Consider the following 14,680-nt stretch of genomic DNA (forward strand, 5'->3'; position numbering starts at 1 on the left):
ACGCCTGCGTCACCTCCGCCGCGGGTCGGCCTGGCATCGCAGTATTTTTGGGATCGGCCCACGTAAGGGTAGGGCTTAACGCCTGCGTCACCTTCGCCGCAGGTCGACCCGACATTGCACTATTTTCGATATCTTTTTCTACACGCGGACAGAATAGTTAGGAAAAAAGCCCTTAACAGCTTCGCTGTAAAAAAATGAACTGGCGGGGAATCTTACTGAGCTGTCTTGGAGCTACTCTATTTCAGCATAAAGAAACGTTTAGGTTTGTGTACCCGAGGGACCACGCTCACGGTCACGTGCATGTCCAGGCTGCATTAAAGATTGCTTTTTTGAACAGCGTGAGAAACACCCGTGTGTGCACTCATTGGCGTATCACGAAAGCATCTGTAAAACACCAGCACTTTCAAATTTTCCTTCCAAGGCGCAGCTAACTCGCAGTCGCTACTGGTCGAAAAACAGGCAAACAGTTGGAGTTTAGGCGTTAAAAAGGTCGCTATGGGATACTGCCTCAGTGAAAGTATCGATTTCTTTGCGGAACACTCACCCTTGCAAAATAAGGAAACTACCGCGACAGGAGAGGCCCTATACGTAGCGCGCCTCGACCGCTGCCTCAGACTCCTGCTTAATTCTGCATCGACCACGCCGGAGAACACGACACGGTAGTAGCTTATTCTAAGAGGAGGACATCGAGGCAGCTTTCAATAAAGCACGGCACCGACTTGAGCCGGTATGGTAAAGAAGAAACGGCGGGGCAGTATATATACACAGGCGAAGAACCTTGTAGCAGGCAAAGTGACGCCTAAACAATGGTGCTTGCACAACACCCGGAGCCCAGATCCCGCACCTCCCGAACCTCCTGCATGTCGCCTCCTCAGTGTCCCAGAAGAGAGGACAGCTCCTTTTATCTCAGTGCCACTTTATCTTGTAGCTCCCTTCTCCGATTACTCACCTGGTGACTACGGAAAAACATTTCCGTTGTGCCGCCTCTTTCGGTTGCTTCCTCCTCCTTTCAGTGCCTCATTGGCCTTTCACAACGTATTCTTCTCTCCACTCTCTCTTATCAATTCAAAGCTTCCTCTCTTGTCGGCATGCAAGAAGGTGGACGCTGCTCGTTTACGAGTCGATAGACGGCCCATGAAGGGGAATTTATGCGCGGGTTGCAGCGAAGGCGCAACCGCTGACGATGGGGCTCCCCTATAGGCAAGCCGTATCCACTGCATTTCCCCGTAATAGTAACAAGCAAGGCCTCTCCGTTGTCAAAGGGAAGGGGGGGGGGGAGGGTTACGTTAGCCACGTTCACGGACATCATTTCACCTTGTGCGGGAGAGATGACACTCGCCCAAGCACGGAAATCTGTTCCAAACAGATACCGGTGCCTGGCTGCCTCGTGTTTCCACGTGCTTGGCTGCGCAGCTACAGCGTGACATGATCTGCACTCAGTGAGGCAGATATACGCTACGTGAGAACGTGCATGTTCTTATTATTTTTGAGCCGACCTAACGACTCTAAATAATAAAACGATTGCGCTTGTCAACGTGTCACCATTTTCAAACGCTGTCGATAACAAATCACGAAACGGCGGTGCTTGTCAGTGCGCCTATGAGTGAGTCAAGCGGGCGCACGCTAGCATGCATCTCCCTAGTTCTAGTGACATGTGTTCCTAGTGCCATGCGGCAGGCGCAAGCTTGAGCGCGTCGGCAAGCGTACGTGCTGTTTGGGCATAGCGGGTGCCGGAAGACGCGCTGTGCATTGCATTGCGCACGAGCATAAAGACAACGTGCTGCGGCAACTCTTCTGAATGTTTCGAGCACGTGCCTTTACAAAATCCACGGAGCTTTCTTTCCTTGTTAACGGTCTGTTCAACTTTCCCGTGGATGACGCGGAATGCATCTTCTCCTAACTGCCCTCACCAGGATTGAAAATATATCGAATGTCTGCTCTCTTCATTTTTTCTGCGGCCAGAAAAATGGGACCTACCGAAATGAGAGAAACGAAGGTTATGAGAAGCAAATAGAGCTCTAGAATATGTACGAACTTTCACGTAAAGTTCCCCGTTAATTTCTCAAATCAGTAACCAGCATTTCAATTTTCCAATTGTTCTCTTTTTACCATAGTAGTTTTCATTTGCCGCCATAAATCTGCACTCGCTTTCACCCGTACTGCTTACAATTTCAAATTATATCTCCGATTCACAGTGTTCCTGGAACAAACGCATTGAGTGCGAGGAGTGCCTTTGTTTGCGTGTTTACACGAGTCGATTCATAAGGATGGCGCTCAGACGTAGAAATTACTGGTGCTGACTCTAAGGATGAGACCATGTGTAGAAAAAATAAAACCACCACCGCATAATACCAGACAGCAAAAACCACGTGTCTGCAGTATCGGAACGTTTTGCGCTAGCTTGACAATAGCCGTGGTGTCTCTAGCGCAATGGATTGTCAAAACAATGTGAAAATCGCTTAGGAGATAATGGTAATCAAGAGCAGCGCGGTCCGCACTGAAGTTCCAATGATACCCTCTGTTTTTGGGAAACATATATTAACTTTTTTTTCAGAGTTATACGCACAGTTCCGGAAACTCATTAGAGAATTATCGTTTACATACGTTTGTCATCTCAAACCCTGCTCAAGTCTTATCAAGTTCTCATTTAACGACGCTTTTTCCAGCCTTTCCTGCCTTAGGCGTGAGGAGGTTTTTCTTAGTGGGGCCGGACTATCCTGCAGCGATATTTTTGCTTATTCTGCATATTTATTTATTCATTCATTTATTTATTATTTTTCCCACCGTTATCTCCTTTAGTCTCCTTTGCAAGATAGTCCCACTCAAATTATTTTTCGTGCCTTTCTTCCCGCATTTTTCCTCCTTTGGTAGCATCCCCCAAGAAAATTATTGTGCGAGGGAAATATTTATGCTTGTCACAGTGAAGTATATTGTTCGGCTGTTATACAGTGCGAATCCGCTGGGAAGTCCGACCTCATTTATTCCATCCCATTGCGATATACACCCCGCGGTTTTTTCATACGAGTTGTTTGTATCATTGTATTTTATTGCTAATAATCATTTCTGAAATAACAAACGTCGTCCTTAATGATAAAGTGCGTTTCTCAGCACGTTCTTTTTTTTTATCAGAAACATGGTAAGCGTGGAAAACAATTTATACCTTCGAATGGGATCCAAAACAGCATCCGGAGTTCCTTTTCTCGACCCACCTGCTCTTACCATTCTACCAATCTTTCTTTTTTTGATGTCATTTGTTACAGGGAGTTATACGACGTGTAAAAGTAACCAGCATCATCTAAAAAAAAAGCTAGCTGCACTCATCGGCAAATTGGTGACATTATGCAGGCACAGCAAGACACCTACAGGGCGGTTCATTGAAGTGACGAAACAGAGAGTGCACTACGTGCAGCGAGGCAGTCAGGCACGTTACTTTGCACGTGCTTCGCGTTGGATTAGAGCCTGAATTTGAAAACGCCGGAACGAAGGAGGACAAGGATTACGCTCTCAGCCTTCAGCAGCAGTTAAGTGAGCATATTTGCGCGGCGTCGCAGGGAACAGCGACCCACTTAGCCGCTTTGTTTCACCGCTGTGTGTCGACTCGCGTAATCCTTCGGAATTTTCTGCGCATAGTTCAAAATATGATATCCTAATTAACCGATGAAACCGTGTTTGGTTTAAGTTTTCTTTAATGGGACGGTCTACCGGTAGCATAATATCGCGACGCGTTCTGGATGGTAAACGTTCTTCTTAGTTCTCGGAAAGCGGCGAGTAAATCTCCGTACCCTATGTAGCGCACTAATGCGTGCTTTCACCTGTCGTAAGCCCTTCGCCAATATTATCCCTCCTGAACTTCAATAGTTGGTGCCACCGATGGTTCGGTCGGAACTCACGAAAATTTGTTGAGCTTACATTGGATTAGATGCAGGCACAGCTCCGCAGAAGCCCTTCTGTATAGTCAAATGCGTCTATCCCACGGCATGGTTCGGATATCCGTAAGTGCACTCACGTTGTTGCGTATGCAGAAACTTTTTTTCTAACCATCCGCGCGCGTGATCATTACGCCCAAGCTCGCAAGTGAACAAACTTTTCGCGCGGAAACTCCTCTGGAAGTTGTCTAAGCATGAGTAAGCGTTGTTCCACTTGCTAGACTGCGCTCAGCCCGGTGTCATTATCATTGTTATGAAACTTTCTCCGACTGATATAAAGGACAGAGCTGCAGCGACGTGGACTGCTGCGGACCGCGGCATTGATGACGCAAGCAAACTACTACAGGTGGCGGCGCCAGGTGTGCTGATGAGGTTTCGATCATTATAAGCCGTTATCGCCTTCTAGCGCCTTATCCATCCGCATCTAACCATTATAAACCATGGTCAAAGGTACTCCGTGGCGGCTGCGTATGGCGCGGTCGCGCGGTCCCTATCTTGAAAGTGATCTGCGATGGGACAGGGTGCGCCGAGTGCTGATAGCTTCGTGTGCGCTGTGTTCTCGCCGCTTAGTTCGCGTAGAAGCGAGGCAGCGCGAAGGTCAATTGCTGGCTGCTGTGAGCCCTACCTTGAAAGCGATCGTCCTTTGTGGCGGCCTTATGGAGAGACGGACGAGGTTCCTCGTTGGGTAGGCATAAAGATGCTCGCGCATTTTTTCGCTAAAATCACACAGTTTGGAACCCGCAAGGACTATAACGTGCCTTTCTTCGAAGACTTCCCGTTAAGTTACAAGCTGCTCAGGTTGCAGGGAACAACCGCAACGTCAGTTTTGGTGGCGTCAATATCAATCCTGCCTAGCTTTTGCCGTACAATCCACTTCTTGCTCTACATGTTATAGAAACCACTTGCAGAACCCTCTAGGCTACGTGTTACAATGCCCAACATATTTTTCTCTGAGGGTGCTTATTCTGTGCTGTACACTATGGTAGTGTTTCAATACTCGTCGCCGACGGTTGAGTAGACAGCCAAGCGGACAGCAGTCATCTTAAGTCTCGTTACAGTTTTGACGAAGCCGGCAAGAAAGACAGCTTCGAAAAGACAGCACAGAAGTAAAAAACAAAGAGTAATCATGCAGGCTACTTTGCTCTCCAAATAAGGTGACGGAAGAACACAATGCTTGGGACTCGTAGGAAAGGTCGCTTCCGCACAATAATATGTACTCGCGCTTTCTTACGAACTTAATGTTAGCGACGTTGTGTTTTTTTTTTTGTAAGTTCTTACATGAAAACAATTCAAATACAAGGATAATATGTGCTTTTTTTAAAGCTTTCTTTTCTTTCTTTTTTTGTCAGTGCGAGGTGGCGTCGAATAGCAGAGACGCCTTCCATATATGTTGTAATATTTGGGTTCGAAGCTGTCTCCTTTCTTCTTTACTTGAGCTAGCGTGACAAAAACAACTTGAACAAGGACGAGCACTAAGAATTAGGAATGAACAGGCCCTCGTCCTTATTCAATTTGTTTCTTCATGCTAGCGCAAAGAACGATGGAATTTCACCCACCAGCCCAATTTCAAGCTTTGCCGGCTCCTTAGCTGTCAACGTAGATTGTCTCCGATACTGGCCAGAATTATAACACATCCTACGTTGTGTGCGGCGAGTGAAAGAAAACCAGGCTATACTCGCGGACAATTTTCTGTGGCTATGAAGGGAAAGCTACGGGGGCAGAGCTTCTGGAAATGTTTTACAGTGCGAAATAGTCCGTTGGCATTTGGCAGTGCTTTTGGTTGCTCGGAACAGACGCTCAATCACGCCACTTCCACGTGCAATGGTTTCGCGTTTGCCCAGACGCGGAAGAAAAAAACCCCAGCAAAATAAGCAAACCTTTAGATTCGGTGGTATGTTTTGTCTTATTTAACTGTTGCTAATAACGGGTTTATTTTCTCTCTTCCCCAGCTTAAGATAACCCGGAGGAAAACGCGGGACTGAAAACGCGCTCTCATTTGTGCGCGCTTTGCCTCCGTAGCTTTCCCTTCATAGCCACAGAAAGTTGTCCACGGGTATAGTGTTCATTATTTTGTCTGTGGGATCAGGATAGTAAGACCGTAATAACAACCAGGAGGTTGGTAAATTTATTTATTATTTACTTATTTTGCAGCAGTAGCTTTCTGTATTTTACCTTGCTGTATTCTCAAGTGTTCCCGGGCTCATCGGAGCAGTGCCTTCGCTCTAAATAATGAGTACTTTTTTTTTTCAAAATGTAATGATTGTTTATGCAGACGTGAGTAATACTGGCCAGCATGAATGAACCGACGCACGACTACAGCTACGGCACTAAAATTCCAAGTACGCTTTGCATCGAGAACGACTCTGAGCTCTTGTTCATGTGATCGAAGCTACATGACATTTTCAGGTGAATTCCGAACACCAGCCTTGGTCGCTATTTCAGTAGTCTCATGGTAGTGATCGTGATCACGCCATCATGCAAACTATAGGATAAAAGTTTCACGTTACCTCAACCGGTAACGAAATCACGCCCTTCACCATTCGGAAATTCAGTCTCCAATCAAGAACCCACAAACAGTGGGTAACGTTCATACCTTAAAATAAGCATTGCCTAACGATGCACTTGCTTTGGGGTTAGCTGTGCTGCACGAGGGCATAGTTATTAACCACTAGATGAAGAACGTTGACCGATGCCAACGGAAAACATCAGCGAGGGGCACGACAGGACAAAACGAAGCAAAAGCAGTGGTTAGCAGAATCATAGAATTAAACAGAAAAAAAAACACAGAGGAGCCATTCCACTCTGTAAAGGCGGATTACCAGCGTAGCTGTGGCACAAGGCAGAGTGTTAGGCAAGGGTACATGTGTTTATTTTCATTATTTGGTAATGGCAGTGAAGATAGCATTGAGATTATTGGGGTATACAGTGATTGGTTTGGCTACAACCTTAGATAGTTAAATCTATGCACGACTGTTGAGTAGTTGAGTAACTTGGCTTGGTGTGGCACATCAAGAATTCTCCTCGCACAAATTGAGCGAACCATTTCTTGTCTGGTTTTGAAATGTCCATATTGAAGTCTGCGACTACGATGACAGGGGTAGTGTCATCACGGCTAACCCATTCAAATGGCGCGGTCACGAACTTCTCGATATCACACTTGGGTGTGCCTGGAGATGTATACAGAGTGGGTATCACAATTTCGTTTGAGCGGCACAGACATCCTTGCAGTCGGCGGCATTGTCCTCTTGCAAGTAAAGGGTGTATGGATGTACATACATTTTGTCCTTCACGTCTACGGGAGTGCCTTATTTATTTATTTATTTATTTATTTATTTATTTATTTATTTATTTATTTATTTATTTATTAAGGACGGTGTGCTTGACGCCTGCTTCACATCCGCTGCGGGTCGGCCCGGTATTGCACCATCTCCGGGATCAACCCACGCTCTCGTGTTTCTTTTTTTTTTTTTGTCGACGCACGAACGCGAAAAATACATGAAACCCAAGCCATATAAAGCTTCACTGTAAAATCACTAGGGTACACCCTGGCGCCAGTGTCTACGAGAGCTGCAAGCATGGCGGTTCAGGCCCGACGTCCCTCCGGCTTCGTCCTTCCGGCTTCAAACGGCTTTGTGACTTTGCAAACTGATCATTTTTAACGAGATATTGCGCTATAAATGGAACAATTCGCAGTGACTTCGCATCTGCGCAGATACCTGTTACCTTGCCATGTTTAGAAAACTGTGATTGTTTGGTGAATTAAAAGGGCACGGCATAAAATAATGCCGCAACAACGTCTTAAGCCACAAGGACGAATATTATAGATCAACAGGTCGTTTTAATGGTAGCGGAACGATCGCAGTGCCGGCGTTCCTTCCGGTAATATTTCTGAGAAACTCTATGGACCTTATTGAAATGGCCAACAGCCCCGCGTGCGACACATGCAACAGGGAAGAGACGCTCACACACATTATCTGTGCCTGCCGGCGATATAGTGCCCAGGGACAAGTGATGTGCAGAGTACTGGACCAGTTCGACAATCGTCCACTATCATAACTGAAAGCTTTAGGTCAGAAACCTCTGAAAGAATATCCGCGTTGAAGGCCTTAGTCGCGTTATTAAGGTTCCTGCGGTCTACGGGGCTTAGCGATAGGCTTTAAGAATGCCGCTCACTACCGCTCTATAGTGTACGCGCTTTGTTAGTGCTCGTCTCGCTTTCTCTCTATCTCCCCCTTCCCCTTTCTTTTTCTTATTATCCCCCTTAACTCTTTCCCCCGTGCAGGGTAGCCAACGGGAACTACTTCTGGTTAACCTCCCTGCCTTCCTCCGTATTCTCTCTCTCTCTCTCTCTCTCTCTCTCTCTATGGACCAGACTAAGATGTCCCGCGAGCCGATGCAGATGTTTTCTGGCGCTATCATAGCGGGGAAAGAAAAAGAATGTGGAAGTCTTACAAGCGCGCTATAGTGGTATACAATTGCCACTTGGTGACAGTTTGGATGAAACGACCTTTTTTTTTTCTATGATAAATGAAAGTGCAGAGGCGAATCCCCTTGATGAACATTCTGCGCCGAGGACATAAACTATCCTCAGCGTGTCGCGACTTTGCTGGGAGTCGTACAGCATGACGCAATAAGCGCGCAGCGATGAGCGCACGCGGCGCCGGCCAACTGACGAAATGGCCGATCTGCGTCGCTCATTCGTTTGCATTAGCGACAGCTCCACCGGTGCCCTCCCTGCTCGCGAGACAAGCAGGCTTCGGTCAACGTGCTTGTGCTTGCAACATTGAAAGTAGTGCGGGAAAGAATGTAGGAGGCGGAATTACGAAATAGCTAACGTCCCCGCGGTCTCTCTCTCTCTCTCTCTCTCTCTCTCTCTCTCTCTCTCTCTCTCTCTCTGTATTTTTTCTTACGTCAGTGGCGTACATATATCACATACGTTATCTGGTGCCACAATCGTTGACTCTTGATCTCTCAAATGTTTACGCGCCCCCGCAACATCATGCTCTTCGGTCGATTGCCGCGTGTAGCTCGTACTTGTGCTCGTTTTCTTCTTTCCCGTCGCGTGCGAGCATCTATGTCACATATATCAGCGTGCTCTCCATCATCGACAAGGCCATCCAGCTCTATCTGCCAATTCGTTCACCCCGCTTTCCCGTCTTTCTTTCCTCTCTTTCACTCTCTCGCTTTCGTCATCGCGTTCTTTATCCGCAGTATTTGCCGCACTGGGCTGTGCGTAATGAGGCGCAGCCATTCCAATGCAGTTGTTGCATCAGCTGCTCTCTTAGTGGATGCCGGAGATGTTGCACGGTAGGTGGTGACGCTGAAGAAGGGGCAAGAGCGTCGTTTAGTCCAAGGAAGCAGGAGTACGGGACGATGAATTGCCTGTCACTTGCGGTGGGTCCTAATTGATTTTGCGAGGATGCGTCTCCCACACAATGCGGCGCCCGAATAGCAAAAAAATGTTGCCGCACCCTGGGGCGATTTGCAGTGGCTGAGGGAGTCATATCGTGGCCAAAGGCTGGTTGCCAGGGACAGTCGGGCTTCGCTAAGCTTAGCTTTGTGCTGACACTTGCTCATGCAAAAACGTAGTGCGTAACGCCACCGTCTTGTAGTTATTATTTTTTTCTTTATTTGAACTAAGTTACGAATAAATTTATAAGTCAGGCAGTCAATCAAGTAAGCAAATAGTGCTCCAACTTAAGTGACAACCTAATTGTATACGTAGTTCTATAACGCTTCCCTCGCTAAATTCCGAATCTATAGTCTTGTTACCAGGGGCTTTCAGCGTGTTTGTGGCTTTAAGTGGCTGTTTATATTACAGTGTTAATTAAATATCGCCGGTGTATTCGAGTCGTGCCTAATCACTGGGGCGCGCAGGCGTGCGGCAGGAGAGAGACAGTTTCGTGGAATGTGGATCGAAGATCATCATTTGAACGCTTCAGATTTTCGGAGCTACCACATTGTCCCACACACAGCGCAACTCGACGTTGGACGGGTTTACTACATTACAATAGGATGGTGCAGGTGTTGATTCCACGCAGCTGCGAAACACGAAATAAGTTCCCGCACTCTTTCGAAAAGGTTAGCTGTATATGAAATTTCTCACTCAAATGATGGCTGACGGAACCTTTCGGGAATATAGAAAAACCAAGCTAGTACCACTGCCAGCGCTCTGTTAAAACCTCACTGAGAGGTGCCTGCTCTACGCACGAAGTTTTTACTCCGTCAATAAATCCTTCATTTGAGCGATGAATAGGGCATAAAACTTTTTTATCATGAGTCCTGCCGGAGTGTGTCTCATATATATATTACGGTACTGGAGGTCAAACACGTAGGCTACCGGAGATTCCACAAGAGTAGAGCTTCAGTTGCAGCCTTCCTATTGCTCTGGCTACGCTCAAGCCAAATCTCAATTGTCAGCAGCCATTGCCAAAGTTGTAACAGTGACGACAAAATTATAATCACTTAGCTTTAACATCGGGGGCTTTAAAGAGCAAACATTGAATTCTTTGGAAGTAAGACTCCTAACGTGATCAAATTCATATTGAGCGAGTGCAGCGCACTACAGTTAAATAAGACGCAAAGACGCAAAGAAAGGACGCAGACGACATCGAACAAGCGCCAGCTAACAAATGCTTATTGCGCATGATCATTGGGTATATACGAAATACCCCATTCAACGTTAGCCAAGCTGTTGAACGAAAATAAAATGATTTAACACGCACGATGCAAGAGACGATCTTAATGCCTATGGTGTTCGCTCGTCAGAAGTATTTCCAAATCTTTTATTTCGCTGAATAGCTTGACTAACGTTACCTTGGACACAGGGTATATGCGCTCATGTCAACAAGTCAACACATGGCACACGTAAAATTTACAAGGTCTTGCAGCTGCTAGAGCGAAAGCTCTACTCCTCGAGGTAAAACTCCCGAGGTCAATCTCGGGCGCGTTTGACCTTCAGCCGCCGGCGCGTAAGTTTAAAGGGCCCCTGAAACGGTTCGGACAAATTTTGTAGACGCTTAGGGTACAGCTTAAGTAGAACATTCGCACCACAATTTAAGTCAAGCGCTACGTATTAATGGAGCTACAAGCGATTAGAAGCTACCCTCCTCCCTAGCCATGCTTTTCCTCCTCAACTCGTTCGCCGAGCGAGTGGGGCTAAGCTCCGCCTTCACTGGTTCAACGTCACGATGCGACGTCACATCGTCCACTTCCGGTTGTTTTGGAGCCCGCCCCCGCCCGCGCCAGACCGCTCCGCTAGCCGCTTGGCCGTCGACCCCAAGCGAGAGCTATCGAAGCAGCGTGCGTTGCGAGCATTCTGTCGTAGCGCCGAACGTGTCTTGTATTCCGGTAACCACAGGTAAGCTGGTCATTTCGGCAAATGACTGTAGGCATGTAGGCATAAACTCAAGCTGATGAAGGAACCTTAGCGTAGACGTACGTGAGCGGCCTGATCGGTCTGCACGGTCCATACACTTGTTGGTGCAGCGTTTAACCAGCCAAAAAAAGCGCTAATATTGCTCTAACCAAGTGTAAAACATTTTAAACATTTATAAAAACAACGTGTTCATGATTACACTCCTGCGAAAAATACACACCAGCAGCAAAGAAAAATACAATTCGTTGCTGCTACTGTGTATGGTTGAGCTCTGTGCCACCAGGTGGCTGCACCGTGCAGACCATTCGCATTTGCCCTTCTGCTCATCTCATGGCTCATCCCGTTACGGCAAAGTCAAGCGGCCAGACTCTGTCCCCTTGCGCTTGCGTTTTCCCTAACTCGGGAAACGCTATTGCGTTAGTAATCTTCCGGTGTAAAGTGACGGCCACAAACGCGCAAATCCTGGCGCCGATCGGATAGCGGCAGTCCGATTCCCAGCAGCCAGTTCGCTCGTACGCTGCCTTGCAGAGGGACACGATGTCGCAGCTTGACATATTGCCACTCGCTACGTTTGCAGTCCACAAGGCAACAAAGTCGAATCATAGTGCTCGCGAAAAGACTGAGACCGACTCTGACCGCGGAGCTCTCTTCAAAATGGAGTACGTTGTAACACAAGCAGACGACACATGCTGTGTGCCGGAAGTGGTTAAGTGTACTGAAAAATTATTCTTGTGTATTCTCTTTATGTTACTTTCTCTTCATAAAAACAAATTAACTAACATTCCAACTATTACGAAGATCATTTGTTTACCATAAAGTTGGAAAAATTATCGATCACGCGCACTTGTCAGCCAATCGGATAGCTCGCCCCACTGACGTCGTATGGGTGATTTCGGTCATATGGGTAGGGGCGGCTTAAAATTCCGCCGAGCAGTGCGCTGCGATCGGCAGCGATGTGCATATTTAAAACCTTATAATAAACTACACGCTTTACGCGGAGCACTTAGATGTGTCAATTAATGATCAGAAGGACCTACTCTAACGACTCAATACGTTTGTAGAAAATCGTCAAAAGCGTTTCAGGGTCCCTTTAAGGGTGGGACGTCACGGGATCCGCTGCGGAGAGGCGTCGCAGCTGCGCTCGCTCGTGCTCGGCGCTATGTACCACGTGACTAGGCGAGGGGTTAAAGGGCTAAATATAGTCCGATGCTACGGGAGCGCGCGCACACATTACGTCACGTTGGCGAGAACAACAGCGTCTATAGGTCTATAGTTCAACCGATGGTTGGACGCACTGGCGCAGCCAACGTAACCCGACGCTACCAACGCGCCCGGCATCGAGCGAAGTTCGACCGCGCACCGATAACGTCGGACTACAAGCGCGCCTTAACAGCAGCTTCGGCAGCGCTTGATTGCTCAGTCTCGCCACGGATGAAGCACACGCCGATTCGAGCGCGTCAACTCTTCGCCGTAGGCGCCAGGCTCAATCTGAGCACGCTGCCGATATAGCTCGCCGCGAAGAAGCTCTGAAAAACCGTGTCTAACCATGCTTAACAGAGCTATCGCTCGTATATCTAGCTTCAAGCCACGTTGAACCCCAGCCACTCTTTTTTTTTTACTCGTACACCGTTTCGACTTGCCGATATCAGTGCAAATATATCAACGCATGGTATCGACGTACTCAATGCTGTGGAAAAAAAAGACTGTTCTCATTCCGCGCTTGTTCGGTGACGTCTTCGTCTTTTGTTTGCTCCCTTGCAGTCATTTAATATGTACACGCGACTATCCCCAACGTTAGCTCTTCTAGCAGAACATTCGAGGCCCACCATCTTCAGCACTTTCCGCAGGAGAAGCAGAAAAGCGCCTAAGGCGTGTCTATAAATCAAGTATGACAAAGCTGATGCATTTCTGAAGGAACTGCGTAGCACTCAGAGTTCTTTCAGGGTATGTCACGCAAAAGCTCTGTCGAGATTGTCACTCCGAACAAGAAATAAGAAAACGATTAGCTTGTCAATACACTCCCGACTATTGCTCTTTTTGTCATAACTTCCCTTCGTCTACTTTAACCGGGGCACTCGACGATCCTTCTACCAGGCACATTGGAACAAGCTGTGCTAAGTAGCCAATTAGTAAGCAAGCTGCCGAGTTCTTGGAACCGGCTCAACAAAGACCCGAAACTCATTTCCTCTTTTCTCTCTTCGGCCTTAGTTATCCTATTGTTTTTTCTTTCTTTTTTTTGTCTATCGAGAAATACAACGCCTTAACAAAGCTTACTGTAAGTCGCTTGCACTCCGCCCGGCGATATACGGAGGGAGACGTCGCACACGATTTGAGAAGTACTCGCATTTGTCAACGCTCATGCGAGATAGCACCCGCTCCCGTGGAAATTAGACAGACTTCGGCGAAAGGCGCCAAATTTCAACGCGGCGAGTAGGTGAAATAATATCCCGTCGGTGCTTGTATATTTCTTAGTCAGTGCATTTCCAGAATTACTTACCTGCTCTGCCTGGCCCTTTCCACACAGCCTAACTCACAATATTGCGGAATAAGGTCAATATTTACACTATAGTTACTAAGCCTTAAGGGCTGCGCTTGTAAAAATTTCAGATTTCCGTCGCGATTGGGTGTATTTCCCGTTGCTCCCTGCTGTGTAAAGTATTCTGCAGCGTATCGCAAAAGAGTAAAAGACAGCCATTCGTTCTTTCTTTTCATTTTCCTGTTTTTTTTTTTTACATGGATCTAAATAGAAAAGTTGCCGTAGCTTTCTTGCATTGGCTACCTAATCCGCTTCTCGTTATTCTTATTATAAGAGAAAGAAAGCGTAGAAAAATACATGAAATATTACAATGGGTGATATTTACGTAAAGCAGGAAAAAATCTGGTGGTACTAAGTGTAGAATTCTCCCTTGAAAAGTTTCGTTTTAAGCAAATTGTGCGGATCACCAAATTACCCAAGCATGTTGCACGTAAATGCAGGGATCTGACACTCGCAATTTCACGCGGTGTCGTGAACCTAGCCGGCCGCTCTTTTGCGTCACTCGAATAGATTCTTTAGGGGAGGCCCTGCGACGCGGTGTGGTTTGTAATTCGCGGGTCACGCTGAACTGCGCCGCTACACTCCAGCGGCAGATGGGCCCCATGACCGAATTTACCACGAGCATGTGCAACGTCACAGACAATCCATCGGCATATATCATCACCACCATCATCATCATCATCAGCCTATTTTATGTCCACTGTTGGACGAAAGCCTCTCCCTGCGATCTTCAATTACTCCTGTCCACCGCCAGGCGATTCCAACTAGCGCCTGCGAATTTCCTATTGTCATCGCCCCACCTAGTCTACTGCCGTCCTCGACTGCGCTTCCCTTCTCTTT

Source organism: Dermacentor variabilis, chromosome 5, assembly GCF_050947875.1.
Source record: "Dermacentor variabilis isolate Ectoservices chromosome 5, ASM5094787v1, whole genome shotgun sequence".
Taxonomy (NCBI): Eukaryota; Metazoa; Arthropoda; class Arachnida; order Ixodida; family Ixodidae; genus Dermacentor; species Dermacentor variabilis.